The 18597-nt window shown below is 39.1% G+C and overlaps 1 protein-coding gene across 2 annotated transcripts in view; it reads left to right on the top strand.

Annotated features, from left to right (window-relative positions):
• PARD3B (par-3 family cell polarity regulator beta) overlaps positions 1-18597 on the top strand; it is a 393257-nt gene that overhangs the window by 87877 nt on the left and 286783 nt on the right. The gene's annotated exons all lie outside the window — the stretch shown is intronic.

The raw sequence follows: 18597 nt of genomic DNA, 5'->3' as shown, positions 1-18597 counted from the left end.
AAAGTTAAGAACACAGTCCAGGTTTTTTTTAGATTTAAAGCTTCTGTTGATGTGTTTGTAAGAAATCAGGGTTAGCTTTTATAATTTCTGAATAATGTTCTGGATTTGTATTGTCATACTGTATTTAGCTTAAGCAGTAGCAGAGCAAAACTGTTTTTTCAGATTTTATGTTTGCTTAGAGGGTGTTTTTGGGGACATTATTTAGATGGAGTAAGTCAAGTGCTTTGAAATTAGTAATAATACTTTTGTAACAGCACTAATGTATGCTTACAAAATTTTTTTTTTATTTTTTTGAAAGGAGTGAAGTACTCAGTACAGTAAACATGTTAGATATTTATGGCTCTTGCCTATAGATGGTATATTAGGACACTTTTCGTCCATGTTCTAGTATATCTTTCCTTTCTTCTTTTGCTACATTTTCATTTAAAGAAGCCACTTAAACATACACAGAACACAAGTCATTCAGCATAGGGTTTGTTCCCTGCGTTCCATGGAACTTGAACGAGATGCTGGCCAGCAACCCCTTCTCGTTTCTGTGTGTTCATCGTAGCCCTGTCCTGAATGGCTTTCTTATGCAGTGGAGTTTGCTTCAGTTCTGGTCAGGTGGTGGATGTGCTGATTATCAGCTCAGAGAGGACTGAAATGTGAGCCAGCAGTACAGAGAAAACTGTCCTGGCATCTTGGTCAACAGTTCTCTCTGCGTGGAGAGACCCATCTGCTTGCATAGTAGCTCGGATGATAACTCTTTAAGAAAATCATACATCTATCTTTATGGAAGATAGGAAAGTTATGAAAGTTTTTTGACTTACGCATGGAATAACCTACTTCCATCTCATTTGGGGCTAGTAGGCTGTTGGTCCTCTGTGACTTGGGCTGTTGGACTGTTCTGAGAGTGCCAGTGGTTAGAATTCACCCCCTTCTCATCAGGGAAACAGGATGTCAAAGTCCAGAAAACGTTGTATAAGTCTTGATTTTATTACAAGGAACTAATTTTGTCTGAAAGAAAAAAGCAAACACAAAAACAATTTCTTAAAAAAGATTGTTAATTGATATTTCCACACATAGAAGAAAGCACAAAGCTAGATCAGAGAGCATTCAAAAACAATTATGTATTTACATTCCCTGTTATCTTTATCAGTCCATTTTGGGACCATGGAAAGAAATTTTTGTAGGCTAGTTTTTCATTCCATATGTTAAGATGGAGTATGGCTTCAATAGACCTAGAAATGAACTGGAATGCTTTTAAAAGCGCTGTAATATATAAAGTATGTTTCAGTGATGCATACAGTTTATATCTTGGTTTGCTAGCTGTAAATGAGATTAATGGTGCTCTAGAAATAATGTTGGTTGCTTCTACAGATGAAAGAGGATTCAAAAGATAATGACTTCTAAAAGTTAAATTTCTTTGTTCAGGAATACTACAGTAGACAGTGATTAACTGTGAAAGAGTCTTGCTGTAATAAAAATTTGCAAAGCTATTATGTTTATAAAGACATTTTTTATTGCAAGGTTATCTCTGTGTGTCTTTTGAGCAAGTTCTTTAAGGATTGACCAGGCAAATGGCTGTTAGTCAGTGTCCTGCTGTTACCCTAAGGCACTCTGGGGGAGTTCTCAAATAGCGTGTTCTAATTGTCTCTCAGAACTGCAGCGAGACCAGCAGTCTCATTTCTCATTCAAGGTTGCTTTTGTTGAGCTATGCTGGATTATATTCTGATTGCATGGCCCTAACAGAACTGTGCAGTGCTACTTGTGTAGTGCTTGTGATTTGCTGGCAGCTCTGTGACAGTTGTTTCCTATGGCAGTGGTGCTCGTGAGCATTTAAAAAGAAAAAAAAAGAAAAAAGGCAGTATTAAAGACCTATATTTCAGCTTCATCTCCCTACAGCTCCATTTGTTTGATTGGTATTATGGTGGTGTGACAGGGCAATATATCAGAAGTAATCGATCTGATTAGTGTGGAGATGATATAAACACAGATTGTATTGATGTTTAATAATATGGGCACCCAGGGTAAACATAGATGTTGCATAGGCTGTGGGAAAGGTCTCTATAATGAAAACAGCAAATGCAGCAGATTTTTGAGCTAAGTTATTTTTCTGCCAAATTTCACAGCAAGTTATGGGTAGTTTGACTTTGCAGTCTTGAAGAGGGTGGTCAGATGGGTTGGCATAAATTGTTTTAATTGTTTTTTGAAATACACATCTTTTTCCCCAAGGCAGATCTAAATCTTAGTTTCATAGGCTGCCTTATGTTGAGTCAATTCCAACACTGTGGTAAAGATTACGGTGTTATTAGACGTGAAAACAAGCACTTCTTTCAATTTTGTTTTTGATGAAAAGGTTGCCTACATCTATTATTAAAATCTTGATCTCTGGGTAATTTGACTTGATGGTGAATTATTCCTTTTCTGTAACTGAGCTTGGGAAGAGATGTAAGTAAATGCAGTAAAAAGTTTTTTTGTTGGATTTTCCAGTGAATGGCTGGAAGGAAATTACCATGAATGAAGGAGCAGAATGCTGTATCGAAGTTCCATAAGGAAGAAAGTACTTAAATCAAATTTCCCCCACTTCAGAAACAATTGTTTGGCGGCATCTGTTTTAGTGCAGGCTCCTTGATTGCCTAAGGTGTGTCTCGAGGAGAGCTCCAAGGCTCAGCCCTTGTAAGAGGTCGGGTGTTGGTGCTGAGCTGTGATGCCCCCGCTGCCAAGGGGATTTCAGGAGCTGGGCCGTGTCCCTGGGCGGGGTGGGCTGTGTCTCTGCACACAGGCTGAGCTGCTGCTGCACTGCCGGGGCTTCCTGGGCAATGCTGAGCCCAGCACCCAGCACCATCCTGCCTGTTTGACAGCCTTTTGGAACAGGCTCTTAGTGTGGAAATACAGTGCTGAAAGACAAACTTACACCTTTAAAGCAGAGCCCAACGTGTCAATTACTTGCTTTCTCGGGTCGAGTCCTGAGCTTGTCCCAACTGACAGTCTTGTGGCAGTGCTTTGCCTGCTCCCACCTGCATGGGCAGTGCTGGTCCCAGAGACATGCCCTTGGTGATTGGTGTGCTGGAAAATGTGCTCCCAAAGCTGGGCCATCACAGGAGCCACCAAGGGTGATTTCTGACGTTGCTCATTGTCTGCTGCATGGGGTCCATTCTGTGTTACTCCTGGTGCCACCAGCAAACAACCCAAACAAGTGATGCAGACTGAAACTTTGCTCTGAAAAGACTGCAGTGAAGAGGAGGGGTGGGAGGAAGAAGCAGCAAGTTACAAGTTCTGCCCTAGAATCTGGATGAGGTTTTCTAAATTGATGGTTAAATGGAAGACGGGGAAGAAAGAGATGGTCAAGTCCCACACTCACTTCAGACCTTTGTGAATGCAACATGATTTCAAATTAAAACTTTCTTTTTAATGACTGGTCTTTCTGTGTTCAAGGTCAAGAAGCGGAGCTTCTTAATTGTGAATTTTCCCCTTTTTATAGGCAAAGACATGTTTCATGGTGAAGCAAAAGGAAATGGCTGTTACACTTTTCAGGCTATTATTTTCAGACTAAATTTGCTTGTTTAATTTGATCAGTTAAACAGAAAAGCATTCTTCCCTGTCTGCTTAGTATGGTTCAGATAAAAAAAAATACGAAGTACTGTTGGGAATTTTCCATTTTTAATATGAAACATTTTGGATCGGATCACAACCTAATTTGTGCAAGTAGTCTGGTATCAAATTCAATTTGTGAAGAAGAGCAGTTGATTTACCCACCTGCCTTAATATCATGGAATGTATTTCATAAAATATGGAAAAATATGCGCTGCCTTGCACCTGTTTACACATGCAGTAGTAACTGCTGATTGTAGGTGTTACTGGGTATTAATAATGCGACAGTATTGAATTTTCAATTTCATAGCAAAAGTATGAAAGGATGTGTATATACGCAAAGAAGTTCATCATTCGTATGAACAAAAAGTAATTTTTTTCTAAAATATAGACCCTGGTAGAAGAGTCTGTTCCTTCAACAACTGTTTCCTTCCTTTAGTCTCTACAGAAGGAAAAATTCATTTCAAGATGGTCTGATTAGTCATGTGCCCTTATGGAGTTCCTGATATTGATGGGACTTGGTGCTGTATTCCTCAGATACTAACTGCAGTTCCTTCATGCTGCTTGAAAACTAGAAAACGTTGAGAAGTGATTTTTCCAGTGTCTTGTATTCACTTCATTTACATTTATGATAGTTTCCTTTTTAAAATATCGTTTATAACACATCAAAAGACAGATTTGAACAATATTTTGAGAATCTAGGTTCTACTTCTGTGTTATTTTCTTTTTGTAGGCTGGAATGCAGGCTCAGATTCCAAAACTGTTGTTTGTTTGCATGTAGATTCTCGAATCTCTGAACTCTTCAGTGGTAGTAGTAGCTACTGCGGTGGTGTCCTTATCTTCTTTGGAAGTCAGATCAGCTCAGATGACAGGGACATCACCTGTTGAAGTTTAAAAATCTGTTTAAAGCTGTAGTCAGTGGGGTTCTTTTCAAATTGGTCTCTAGTGACCGTCTTCAAAGGCAGTGTGTTGGTCTTGGGTTCTGTGATGTCAAAAGCTTGGAGGAGAGTGAGATGCATTTGTAATTTGCATCCCAGTTCAGTATTTACAAGGACATTAAATGGTAGTTAAGCACCTTACGTCCCAGTTCATTTGCGGTGCGGTGACCTTTCTACCAGTGACTTTTCCCCAGGTTCTTCCCTTGAAGAAGCTTGTTAAAACCCATGGATGGATTGTTCATGAAGGTAATTACACTAAGTGTGTTTGTGTTTTTAAGATATTTTAAAATTCTATTTTAAAATGAAAGAATCAACGTCATTATATTGCAGTTTGCCAAACACTTTAAATAAAGGGATGGTTACAATGCAGAAAGTAAAACTGAAACTGAGAGGGACCATTAGAAATATGAATGTTAAATTCTGTGGAGAAGAAGAAATAATTGCGTTTAGTGATGAATAAAGCTGGATTTTCAATTCAGCAATATCATGAATATTTCTTAAAGGGGTTCTGCACCTTCCTGCAGTGAAAGTGTCTCTTTGCTTTTCTGTAATCGTTTTTCAACATCACCACCTTGTTTCGGTGTTATAAATCAGAAGAGGAGCCTCGTACTGACCGGTCCAGAGAGCCGTGTAAGAAGGTGCTCAGCACTGGGCCTTGTCTCCAGACCAAGGGGATTTTGTCAGAGTGCTTGAAGCTGAGCATGTGTTTAGATGCCCTGGCGGTGATAAGTAACACTTGAGTCTGAGTCCAGGTTTTTTCATAGATCTCAGCACATTGTTGTAAAACTGGGCGTGTGGTGTCTGAGTGCCTTTCCAATTTAGTCATCCTCCTAGCATTTGGCTGGGTGTTAAGACTGCATCCGTCCTTCTTGCATACTTTTTTTTCTGACTAAATGCTAGACTTGTGGTGCTGGGAGTGTGTAATTGTTCAGTGCTTACTTCTTCCTCCTTTCTTTAATTTGAGGATTTGTTTTGACAGCTAAAATTCTGGTGGTTTTCTGGTTGTCTGCTGCAGTAGAACCTATGAACAGATGCCAAAGCAGAATGTTTGTGTCCTCTTTTAAATAGTGAAAATTCAATTTCTCCATTAACTCACAGTTTCCCCACCGAGACAATGATTTATTTTTTTTTTTTTTTTGGTGGTTTTGTACCATCCCATGTCACACGTTTTGGTCTGGTGGTTTAATGACTTAAAGCTAACATATTTAATATATTTTTATTTGCTGGGAAATTCTTCTAATTATTTAAAATATAGTTTTGATGCTTGACCTAATGCATGTTCTGTGTATATCTGAGATTTTTCTTCAGTTGGTACAATTAATCTTTGTTTCAGAGCAGATTTTTATTCTGTGCAAAGAACTATTAAAATACTCTGTGCTTGAAATACTGGCTGTACTTTGCTTACCATAGATTTGTCACAAATTTTGTTGTCAGGGTAGCTTCTAAACCACCATTTTCTTTGTGTGTTTGCTTTAAAATAATTATGCTTGACTGCAAATTATAAAATAAAATATGAGCATGGGTTAACTTGTCTGCGGATGTGCTGCTGACTCTGCAAACCAGGTTCTCATGCTGCCATCTCCCTTCTCACCGAAACTTACCCTGGTGTGCAAATTTATGGTGTCAGATAAAGTTGAGATGTTGTAATTTCTGGGGTGAACGCCGGTGAGATGCCATATTTTGTGGGAGCTACTGTGGAGATTCGGCTTTATTGAACCATTTAGATTTCAAACCCCAAATTTGCAGAAGCTTCGGGTTAAAAATGCTCTGGATTGTTTTGATCCTTTCTGGGCTGCCTTGAAGGGCTGGTTGTGGCTCTGGCATACAGGGCTGTGCTGTCAGGGGGTTCCCTGAGCTCTGTGCCCACCCCTGGGGCTCAGGGGCTGTGCGAGGGCTCAACTGCTGGCGGGAGCCTCTCCTCGCCTCTTGGATTGGTATGGAAACTGTTGCTGCTATGAGAACCTCTGGGATTTATTTCGTAAGGTGCACTTGTTTATTTTTTTAATTTTCAGTGAAAATCAAAGTGCACTATTTGGATTTCGGTTTCTGTTTTGAGAAGTGATGATTTTTCAGACCCTGTTAACTTCCTATTTTAAATACAGTTCTCACAGTCCACTAGGCAAAAAGCTTTCACCTTGTTATGGCAGGTTCAGTATTTGTTTCTATAGAAACAGCTGTTGACAGGGTTTTTTAAAACTCTTCTCAGTTTCTCAGATTTCCAGTGAGATCTAGAAGAACAAGTTCCAGAAACCCTTGAAATCAGTAATCTGTGACAAAACAGAAATGTGTAGCTTTACTTAAGCATAGAGATTGGGCAAATGTTGACTGATTGAGAAGTGACTTAACTTGCTGAAAATATGTAGGTAACACTTCCTTAAGATGGTGAAGTGATTCATCTGCATTACAATATGTTGAGTATGTTTTTCAACCATTTCCAATTGACAGAAGACTGTTAGTACCAGTATGGGGTTTGATTTTGACAATTTAAGTATTTCAGGTGCCTCGTGTGATTTCTCAACTGTGTTCTTAGTCTTTTAAACTTTATCTAAACCTGAAAATAACTGATGCTTTGGCCATTTTTTCTGATAAATTATAAAAAAGCTTTTTACAGAGAGTTTATACTTAAAGGATTTTTACAGTAATGGTTTTATTTTTGTAAGTAACCAGTATTGTCTGCTAGGTCAGTGTATGTTCTGTTGGACTTTTTAGCTCAGTTGCAGTGAATGTTATAAGAGGTGTTGAAAACCAGCTTATCCAAGGTTTGCCGGTGCCCAGTGTGCCCTCAGGGGTGATTGATCTGCAGTTACATTCCCAAGGCCATGGTTGTTGGTGAATTGTTCTTGTTGGTATTTAAGTTTTATGATAGCTATGTTTGTATTAAGGATAACTTTTGACAGATTTGTCCATTTAAAGGATTTTTAATATCTGAATGTGTTAGGAAAATATTTCTGTGTTCCAGGTTTGTGAAGTGGAATTATTCTTAAGTTAATTTCTTTGCACTCTATGTTGGATGATTATTGTTATGAAGGCATTTGTATCTGCTCAGTTGCTCCAAGTAGGTAAAAAAATGGTTAAAATTTTCTCTTTATATAAGACAAAGTAATCCTATTTTATGAAAGATTAATCAAATTTTTAATTATGTTTTTGGAGGTTTCAAATCTACTTAAAAACAATTTGTTTGACTTTTTCTTTCTTTATCTGATGCTGCTTCTTTACCCTTCTGTGGAACACTTATTTTCAGTTGTTAACTACTTCTCAGGAAATAGGACTTTTTCCTTCACTCCTAAGAAAATTCAGGGAAGGTGTTGTCCAATGGTAGAGGAAGATTGGAAGGCCCCCACGGAGCCAATTGACAGCAAAGTTGTGCCGCTTTTTGGATGCAAGTTGACAAAAGTAGAGAAATGAAAAGGTATTGCTGATGCTCTGCTCACAGTTGTAGGTATTTGGCATGCTCACTGTAGTGGAGAGTGGTGCAACATTGCTTTCTGCTTGAAGTTTAGATGTAACTTGAAAAGTGAAGATAGAGAACCTTAACTTAGATTTTTTTTTTTTTTTTTTTTTTTTTTTGTCAGCTAGTGTTTCACTGTTAAAGCTAAATATTTGGTTTGGCTGCTGTTTTATCAGTCACTTTGTATAAATGTGATTTCAATGAAAAATACTTTTATCGCAGTAATTTCTTAGCTTATACTGTATTAGATATAAAGAAATGTTTGCAAACCAGACAAGATAAACAATTTCCTTGTCATTAATTCTGTATTAGTGCATTTCTAAAAAAGAACTGTCACATTGCCTTTCTTCAGTAAAATAAATTCTAAATTCTTTGCTGGAATACAATTTTTAAGACATTTATCTTGAAGGCAAAGTGATTGATTTGTGCAGGTCACCCTTGGTACCATAATGCTAGATATTGTAAGAACTGGGTAATATGGGAAAAACTGCATGCTTAATAGTGTGGATTCTTCAGAAAAAGATGGTGCAGTGTTCACACCCCACTGAGCCCACCTTATACCCTAAACTTCTAGAGTACCAAGCGTTTGTTGGCCTACAGAGTTGCTCAAAACTGGGATAATCTGTTTTGTTTAATCTTCCATGTAATCACCAGGGATTATGCTGCGTTGAAGTTTCAGGTACACCTGTAGTCTCCCTGTTTTTCTTTCCTGTTCCTCATCAGTGGCATCTGTTAATATCGTTGTGGCTTTATGTGCTGAGGAAACGTGAGGGAAGACAGTGGGTGCAGTCAGTGATGGACAAGGATGGATAAGAAGTGGTTCTTAGGGCGAAGATACAGAAATTTATTTTGAGTTGGGCTAGAGATAAGGTTAAAGCTGTTTGGGGCCCTAGTGATGCCATTAGTCCTCTCTGCCCTCGCTGGCCTTCAGATTGCGGCTGCGGCTCAAGCTGCAGGAGCTTGGATGAGCATTCGTGCTGCGGGAATGCTCTTCGTGCCCTCTGACAGCACCAGTGAGCAGCTCCAACCTGCAGCTCTACTTTGCTTCCTGGTGAGCAGCAAAGGTCTTGGACCCTCTGCAGAAAGTCACCTGCCAAGTGCTTTTATTTTTCTCCTGTGGGCTGGCAGGTGCGAGATTGGCTGTGTATGACAGTCGACTTTGCTGTCCTGTATCTTGGTGGGAGGTAAGCCGGTTTTGCTTGAGTGGTTTTGGCAGCACTCTGAAAAGCTGCAATCCCCAACCATCTTTGGTGTAGGCAGTTCCCCAAATGCCCCTGTAGGTCAGGACGAATTCCCCAAATGTAACTGAATAGGCCAAATACTGCGGGACCTGGGCTCTAGCCTGTGCTTACTGGACTAACATAGAAATTTGTGGGGTTATACCATTTGCAGATTTAAATATTTCAAAATACTTAAATGTTTCTTAAACTACTTGAACTTGTGGATTAGAAATGAAAACAAGTTACTTAGACTGAAATTCAGTACTTCTTTGCGGTGCACTTTAATATCCATGGCTCTCTTGGAATTTATAGACCAAATGCTTGTTCCGCTAATTCTGTATTGTCTGTGATCTGCTTCTTCTTTCAGCCTTATGGGTTAAAATTGCTCTCTTGCAATAGCGCAGATGAAAAGAAAATGGGAAAATGTTTCCAAAATCTGTCTTGATTGAGCAGCAAATGCTCAAACAAGTTATAATAGCTGGTGATGTTTTGTATCGTGATCAACTGCAAATTCTCAGTGACAGTGGGATTGCAATTATCTGCTCTATACTGTCTTGCAATTGCAGCTGTAGATGTCTTGAGAAGTTTTTTTTTTTTTTTTTAACATACTTATTTAGTAAGGTATTTTGTTTTCTTTAGTGGTGTGCCTTATAAGCAATGACAACAACACAAAAACTCTGCTCCAGAGTACAGTACAAGAAATTTAGGCATAAGCCAGTCTTCTATGGCATGTTTCAATGAGCTGTAATACAACATTTCTGTAGTGGAGCAGGTACTGTCAAAATAAAAAGGTATTTATGCTGGAAAGTGGGCTTCTAACATGCTTTTAAGGGCAGTTACATGGTGTGGGAATTGAGCCAGGCACACACAAGTATTTCCTGTAACTGTGTCACACAGAGGCATCAGGTTTTGGTTTTTTCCCCATTTCTCCCTACTCTGGTTATACTCTGAGTTCATGTAGGTCATGTAAACTTCTATATACGCACATTTTTCATTACTTAAAGCTTGAAATTGGCTGAAATTTTGAAATTGGATGTTAAAATTTTAGTTGTAGCAGTTGTTTAATAATTGTGGTTTTTTCCCTCTGGTTCTGTTGCAAGTGATACATACAAGGCAGCCTTTTAAAATGTCTCTCTCAAAGCTTTGTAAAAATCAGATATGAAATAATTAAAAATTCATTTGAGGTTATGGTTGTGAATTTGACCGATGAAAGGTTGAGTGGTCAGTTAATAAATGTTCTTGGGTAGCCTGACCTGTGGCTTCCTCAGGTCACTTAGTGCCCTCTTCTAGGCCTTGGGTGTTGGGATCATAAAGTACTTGAAGATTGTCTTTCTCAAAAGGTTGGGTAAAATTCAGCGATGGAAAAGCAAAGCAGGCCACAAATCGGCTGATCCTAAACCTCTTTGTCCTCTTGTATTAAAAAAATTATTTCCATATGATACTGAAGTAAGTATTCCACTACAGGAACACTACAAGATTGGTTTGATTTTGTCAGGGAGATGCAGAACACTGGGAAAAAAAGGGTTATTTCAATAACATGTAATTTTCACTGGGGCTCTAAATGTGAACAGGTAGGAGATGACAATGGACTGCCTCTAGTCCTGCTTAATGGTTTGTCTCAGGTGTTTAAGCCCTGGCCGTCTTTGTTTTCCTTGTCTTCTTATGTAACCAGGATAAAATCTGGATTTGTAGGGCTGGTCTTTTAAACATAAGGGTTACATACTTACATTTAGATGGGGGAAAAAAATCAGAATCTTGCAGAAATTCACAAGTAAAACCCAGCTGGCCTTGCAACACTTGTAATCTGTGGATTTGCAACAGAAGGTGTCAAACAGTATGTATATGTGCGTTGAATTGTATATATGTTGAATTGGATACAAAGTACTTTGTAGACCAAAATGAAAATGTTTTAGTTAAAATAATGCATATTGAAACAATCATCATAGTGGTTAGAGATATGTGGCAAAGGTACAAAAGTCAAAACCTTGAGGGCTGATAGTTTTATGAAAATAGGTTAATTTAAATGATTCTCCTAAGTGAACTAGAAAGTATCTGTTCTCAAGTATCTCACAGATTTCAAAATAGCCCTGTACCAGTACTAATTGTTTTTAATTGTGGAGGTGAGGACACAAACAGTAACACTAGCATTAGTCACAAGGCTGACAGAGCTGCTGTGTGCCACAGACCTGGCTCTCTGCGGCTGTCTCTGTTGATTTAGATGTGACACTTTCCTTCCTCATTCTTTTCTTCCACCACCCACACTTGTGCTGATAAAAATAAAAGTTATGTAGATTGAACTACACTTGATAGGGAGAAGAGTGTTTTTGGACTAAGCCATCAGTCCTAGTCTTAAATGAGAATGGGCTAAAGTTCCAGCTCTGCCCTGTGTGCTGCCACAGACTTCTGGTGTGCTTGTCAGCAAAGGCCTCATCTGCCCTGGTCTGTCACTCCCCTGCAAGCTGGACGTGTAGTTAAAAGTGGGGGAATGCTGCTAGTGACTGGCTTGTCTTTTGATGCCAGCCTTTGCAGTGGGCATCAAAACTGTTTCCTGGGGCTCAGTCAAGATCTCTTGGGGTCCTTCTAGGCTGCTGCAGAGTGAGTGTGTAGCAAGTCTGTCTTCTAGGCAGCTGTTTTCGCTGGGTCTTGGAGCAGTCTCTCCAGTATTCAGAGCTGTATATGAATGGACTGTACCCTAAACGCTTTGTGGTCAAGATATGTGGCTCAGCATAGGTAGGATTTGAACAATCTGCAGTGGTCAGTCAAGGTGTGAAAAGCTGGGAGGTTAAAATCCAGCCTCTGCAGGGGTGGTGACAGTTGGCATTGCTGCTGCTGTCGTGGTGGTGATCCATTATGTTCTATTAAGATATGGATAGGGGGTTTTTTCATTATGAGGAAATTTGTTATTTTCTGGTCTGAATTCACCTACTGGCAGTTGCCAGACACTGAAAGACTCTTCTTAAAGACCATCTCCTGGTTAGTACAGCAATCTCAGTAGAAAAAAATTACTGTATCCATATTGCTATTGAGGTATTAGCTGCTCTGTCTACCTGGGGATCCCAGGAGAACATCCTGGAAAGCACTGCAGAGACAAAGCTGCAGGATGTTGCAGAGCTTGTTTTACCTGGAAGGGGTTTCCAAGGCAGAGTGGTGTTAATGGCCACACCAGGCAGCTGGTAGGAGGACGTTGGCTCCTTCCTGTGCCTGTTCTTGTCCCAAGGACCAGTCTTTTGAGTTTACTTCCACTTTCGCCCCTTTAGCTCTTCCTGGTATCCTTTTGATAGACTATTAGTCATTGCATCTCTTTCATGTCAAAAATTCATTTTGTTTTATGTGGCTACTGAGCGTTTGATCTCAAGCCTTCCTGTTGTTTTAGCACTGTGTGTCTCTAGTTAACACAGTAATCCCTGCTGTAATGTATCCTTGCATTAGTCACTCCTATCAAAGGCTTGATCTGGTGTGATTTAATGTAAGAAATTATTCTGTTAGCCTAAATGCAAAAATCTGTTTTTCTTTTCCCCCCTCTTTTATTTTTCCCCCTTCCATCCCACTGTGCATTGTATAGGCTTTTTATTTATTCTGCCAGATTGACAAGATTATAAATGAGAGCTGCATGTTGAAGCCTCTAATTTTTCATAAGTAAATGAATTAATTTATCATAGCTGTTGTGTTTTATTGCTGTCTCAATGCCAGACCAGCCAGCTTCTTTATTCCCCCTTTTACCTTCTAAATACTGAATCCATGTCATTGTGTTTGACAGCTTTCTGGTTCCCCTGTCAGATGCAATTTGGTGCTAATCACATTTTCTTTGCTTAGTGTCAGTGGTACAGGCCATGCATAATATTCCTGTATGTCCACTTATTTACTTGAAACACAGCTGAAATGTCTTGGGCATTAATCTGATGAAGCTACTATATTAGAATGCAAAAATGATGCTTGAGTAGTAAGATAATGCGGTGTGGCAGATGTGCAGTAGAAAATATTGAGGCTAAAGTAGTGATCTTTATCAAGCTCTGATGCATTTTTTTGTTGGTTCTGCATAGCTTTTCCTAAAAAAAAGATTATAGTCAGTTCTGGTTCATTAGAATGGTGTCACTTATGATTTAATTCCTTCTTTGTGATCAAACTATGAGAAACTGCTTCTATTCCTCCCTCCCCTCCCCCTTTTTTAAATACAGGGCGTTTCTTGTTTTGGTTTGGTTTTGGGACAAGTCATGGGACACACTTCATATATGCTGATTTTTAATGGGAGTGTTCAAGTCTTTCAGTTACTCATTTGGAATGTTTCAACTTCCTGTTAAAACTCTTCATACATCTCTGCAGTTTTCAAAGCTCCTATTAACGGAGCCCAGAATATTTAAAATTTCAGTAAAATACAGTAGTCTGTTATTGAAAACTAGAGCATGCTGTAGGTGTTCCCCTCCTAACTCCAACAAAGGTATGTTTGCAATGCTTCTGCCTTAATTGTATTGAAATTATACTACCTAGTATGTTTATTTCCAGTTACCTGGTCATGGGTTTTTTGGTATGATTTGAAATCCTTCTTTTCCAACAAAGAGAAGTGTATGCTTCTGGAAGACCTTGAAACTATAGGTCCCTATAGTGCGTATCAGGAATTGAAGTTTCCTAGTATTTACCTACTGAATTATGCATTTTCTTTGGTTTCTGCATGTTTTTGTCTACTTGGAAATCCTGCTATGTACTCCTCTGCTGCTGTGTAGAAACAGTGATGATGGCTTGTGAAAGACCCAACTGCTTTAGAGGCTGTTCAAATATATTTTTCCCTTTGAAAGAGTGCATTTAATTATGAGATTTGGGAAAGGATGTAGTGTTGATTTGTCATAAAATGGATTAATTTTGAGGAATGTATAGTTTATGAAAAAATTCAGACTAATGTATGCTTGTCAGCCACACAGGCAAGGATGTTTTTTTTCTAGCAGCACTGTCTGCAGATGAGCCTTGCAGCTCAGAGTCTTTATTTTAGATTACATATGGGTGTTAGGAGTAAGAGCTTCTGTGAGTGAATCAGCAGTTCTAAAATTTCCATCTCATGGCATGGGAATTCTGTTCCCACACACAGAAATCCGATGCTGGAAAACAAGCTTTATGGAGAGCATGTGAATTCTGCTTAACAATATTTGCATGTCTCTGCAGACAGACTTTATGTGCTCCAAATAAAGCATCTTGGCAAGTAATTAAAGTGCAAGTCGTTACCTGGTGGAGGTTTCTAACGAAGTTATTTCATACAACAGGCAGGTTTGTCTGTTCTGTGAGAGCTCTGGATTCCTGAAAACTGCAGCTTCACCTGAAACCCTGAATAAAGAATTCTAATCTCAAATACCATTCTATTTATGTGAAATCTGCTTATGCTTGCTTGAAACAACATGGCTCATGATGTTGAAATTCTTTCCTTGTAAAAAGAACAGGTTACAATTGCTTTCTGCTTTTTGCAGTCAAAGTGCTCACACTGATCTGCAGGGCTGTTGTGGCCTGGTGGATAACACAGGGAGTGGATAACATACTTCAGTTCTGAGATGTTTCATTGGTTTTGTGGCGAGTTGTGGGTAAGAGATTTGATGGAGGACATCGGTTCTTCTGTATGGAAAGGTAATATCAGGACTTCGTGAAGTGCTTGACCTATTAAGAGAAAATGTTACAAGGAAAAAAATTTCATTTCACTTGCAAGGGACTTGCAAGAAGTAGACTGAACTCCAGGTTTCTCGTGTACGATCTTGGATAAATCAGTTTCTTTGTGCATTTATGTCTCTTTGTGGAGTAGGAAGGATAATTCTGCAGTGCTTCATAAGTCTTCATGAAACATTTATGTACCACACCCATGTATGTATACACACAGTGTGCTTCATCTATTTGGTTATTTTTGTGACCTTCCCTTGTGAGTGCAGAGATAGTGTGCTGTTAGTTACAAATAAGCTTAGTGAAACCAGTGCAGTTTTCTGGACATAGAGAGTTTAGATGATTCAGCTGAAATTAAGGAATTGGAATGTAGCTGTTGCAGTTTTTTTGTTCATGTAAATGGAAAATGTTTAATAATAGTAACATATCATCCACTGAGAATATGGGAAAGTTCTTCATGTTGTCTTACGCTTTTGGTAGGACATTAATTCAGTGTTTTGGGTTTTTAAAAGATAATCACATACAATACAAAATAATTCCTGTTCATTAGCAGAGCTGCTGGCTTTTTGTTCATGTTCCTTTTTAGAATGCTTCAGTAGTTGTATATGCTTTAAATTTCCTAACATATTAGTTTACCTGGTCAGAGGCATCTGAATCTATATAATGATAGTGGTGCTGGAACGGAGGATAGGATTTGTGGTACCTTAAAATTGTTTCACCCCATTTACATAAAATTATAGGGCGGTTCATTATGCTGCATTATCTGTTAGGGTGTGGATGTGAATTTTTTGATTTATTTCACTCATATTTTGTTGTTTATTTGGAAAATACGGAAAGAGTTCCAAAGTAAGATTGAAGGGAGTATATTCAACCCTTAGCCTCTGTGCTGAGACTCCCCTGTGGTGATGATTAATTGGTAATGTGAACATCTGTGAGGGAATAGTGGAAGTGCCAGACTTTTCGGAGGGGCCATGACTGGTTGGTAGGCTTCATGTTCATATGATGTGGAAGAAAGTACCCACAATCTAGATAAGTCACTTGCTGTTAGTGACTCAGATGATTTAACTTGTGGTTTTTAATAATGCCTGAGGAAATATTAGTTAAGTGATTTACTGAATGTTGGCGAAGCTCCGATCTGGTTGGATGTGCAGTACATCTCAGTGCATTTCTGCTGGTGTTTTGGGTGACCTTGTTTTGGAGAGATTTGTGGACTTACCAAGTTGGTCAACACATGTTGAAGATGAGAAGGAGCAGTGATAGAGTCCTGCAGGTGTGAGTGGGGATATGACTGAAATAGAGATGTGCTGTCAATTTACATGATTTCTGTTTACGTAGTACTGATCTGAGAATCTTGGACTCGTGGATTTCCAAAGAGAGAATGCAAGCTGTGATGAAGATGTATCACCTGGGGTCCCCTTTCATTTGCTGCTGTTTGTCTGGGCATGAAGTGGCTGGGGTGAACAAGTGCTGTTTTGTCTGCCTGTAGCTGAACTGTAGCTGTTTGCTGGGATCTCTCTCCTACAGGAAGTGTCAGGCTGCTCTGGCTGTTCCCACTGACAGCACCACGTGCCTTCAAATGCAGGAGAGAGAAGCATGAGAAAGGAAGGGTACACCGGGTCTGGTGGCTGATAGTGTTCCAAGTGCCTGCTTGAGCTGGGCTATTCCATCTGCTGGCAGGCTCCTGGCTGGCACCTGCCACCTTGGTGCAGTTGAAACTGAAACATGCTGCTTATATGAAAAATAAGCTTTTTTTCTTCTTTCTCCCAGACATGCCATATTGTGGCTTTAAAAGAGCTTAAAGGAAACCATCTAGAGACTTCTAAAAATGAGTGATTGTTTTTCAAAGCTTGCTAAAAATGCTGGTATGCAGGAAACCCTGTCAGGTTATTTTTCAGTAGCATGTACTTACATACCTGGTGTGAAATTAAAGTTTAAGCACTGCTTGTTTGGTGCTCTTGGATATGGAAACTTTCAGAAGGGGTTAGGTGCATAATCACATCAGCAGTTGTTGCCTCTTTTGTTCTCTTTTAATGCAGCTGCTAATGGATTCCGATTTTTTGTTGTTGTTGTTGGTTTTTTCTCTTAACAAAACATCAGTTAATGTGAGAATTAATATCTGATAATGGGGAGCAAGAAATCTTTGAATGTTAATGGTATTATGTGTGCTCTCTCTACCCTTTTATATTTGCATTCTAATAGGATTGGAATCTTTTAATGGCATAAAAAAATCTGTAAAGAGATCGAGTGTGGGTAAACCCTCAGTGATGCACTTTTGGATGAGAAATTTGGGTTGCTTATGCATTTCACTGTCAGTGTAACAACTGTGTTGATTGCAGAAGGGAAAATGCTTCAGTAGTTAGTGGGTTATGTCCTGAGATCCTGTTTCCTAAGCATAGAGTGAACTGCCTGAAGTCTTAAGTGACTGAAAAGTAAACAAAAATGTATTTAAAGTAATTAGATTTCAATTAAATATATTTCTGCGCTTATTTAAAATAATCGTTGATTTTCAGTGATTGATCACCACTAAAATGTTGATGTGCAATCAAATGTCTGTACATTAAATTTAACACTTTTTTGAAAGAGGAAAATGCATTATATGCATATTTATGCAATGATACTTAGCATACATTTATTCAGTCTTAATTTTTACATTTAGCTTAGGAAATGCTGAGTGACAGTTCTTATTTAGTAGACTATTAATTCCTTCTTCATGGCTTGTGTCAAGCTAGTTTTAGTAATTGAAGTTCAATTAAAGCTGCGGAGAACTAAAATGAGTTTTAGTTAAGAAAAAATGCGAAACATTCTGGATGTGTATTGGGAAGAGGTTTGAATTTAAAGCTGATATGTTGAACAGTAGCAGTTGGCAGATGATAGGCTGTGCAGCTGATAGAGTAGATGAGACCAGGAGAAATTTCTCAGGGTCTTGGAGTGAATGGAGCTCGGCTCTTGCATTCAGTTGTTTTTCAGAGGCTGTAAAAAAGTAAGACTAGAAAGTTTCCCTGCTTTGCAGTGATCAGATGATTTTTTGTTTTGAATGTGCTTTTTCTGGAGTTGACTTGCCTAGATAAACTGAAATTAGAATATACTCTTTGCCAAGAATTGCCATCTCCCTCTCTCAGGAGCTTGTCATTTTATCTCTTCAGAAAGCTCTAGTTCCATGAGGCTCTAAAAGCTCTGTGCTTTCCCCTCTGGTGAGTTTCCTTCAAATGTTGCTCAGGAACATGCTTCTTGTGAGCAGTTCTTTGGAGGGTAGGAATTGACTGTGGAATCCTCTTGGTTTTTTTAAGTCTAATTTGCATTACCTTACAGATGATGCAGTAGCCTACCTGTCTCATGCTTCCAAGTTGTGGTTGAAGTGTAGATGGGAAATTATTAGCATACAGTTACAGTCCTAGTGGAATGGGGTGGCATGTCCAAAGACTGATGCCTCAGATGAGTCAAGAAAAGCTGTAGAGTTTCTCGATAGAGGCTGAAAGCGCAGAATGAGAGAGGAGGCAAAATGGAGCAACATAGTAATTACTGTGATGGCTTTGGACTGGAGCCCAGGCTAGAGGATGGAGCTGCCCTCCTTGCCTCTTCCCTGTACTAAAGCCCTGAAGGCCAAGCGGTCAAGTACTAAGGGGTCATTAGTAGGCTACTGTCTATCAGGATCCAGCATACTTGGAAGCACAACTCTGCAAATTTCATTTTGATTCCAAACTGTGTGCTGTTCCCATGTAACTTAAGCCGCATGTATAGGAAAATGCAAAGAGCAAAAAAAAAAATCTTACCACAAATATGGTCAGAA

This window comes from Chamaea fasciata, unplaced genomic scaffold (assembly GCF_029207755.1).
Source record: "Chamaea fasciata isolate MVZ Bird 193981 ecotype frontalis unplaced genomic scaffold, bChaFas1.0.hap1 SCAF_8, whole genome shotgun sequence".
NCBI classification, from domain to species: domain Eukaryota; kingdom Metazoa; phylum Chordata; class Aves; order Passeriformes; family Sylviidae; genus Chamaea; species Chamaea fasciata.
The sequence above is the reverse complement of the archived record's forward strand: the minus strand, read 5'-3'. Positions and strand labels throughout refer to the sequence as shown.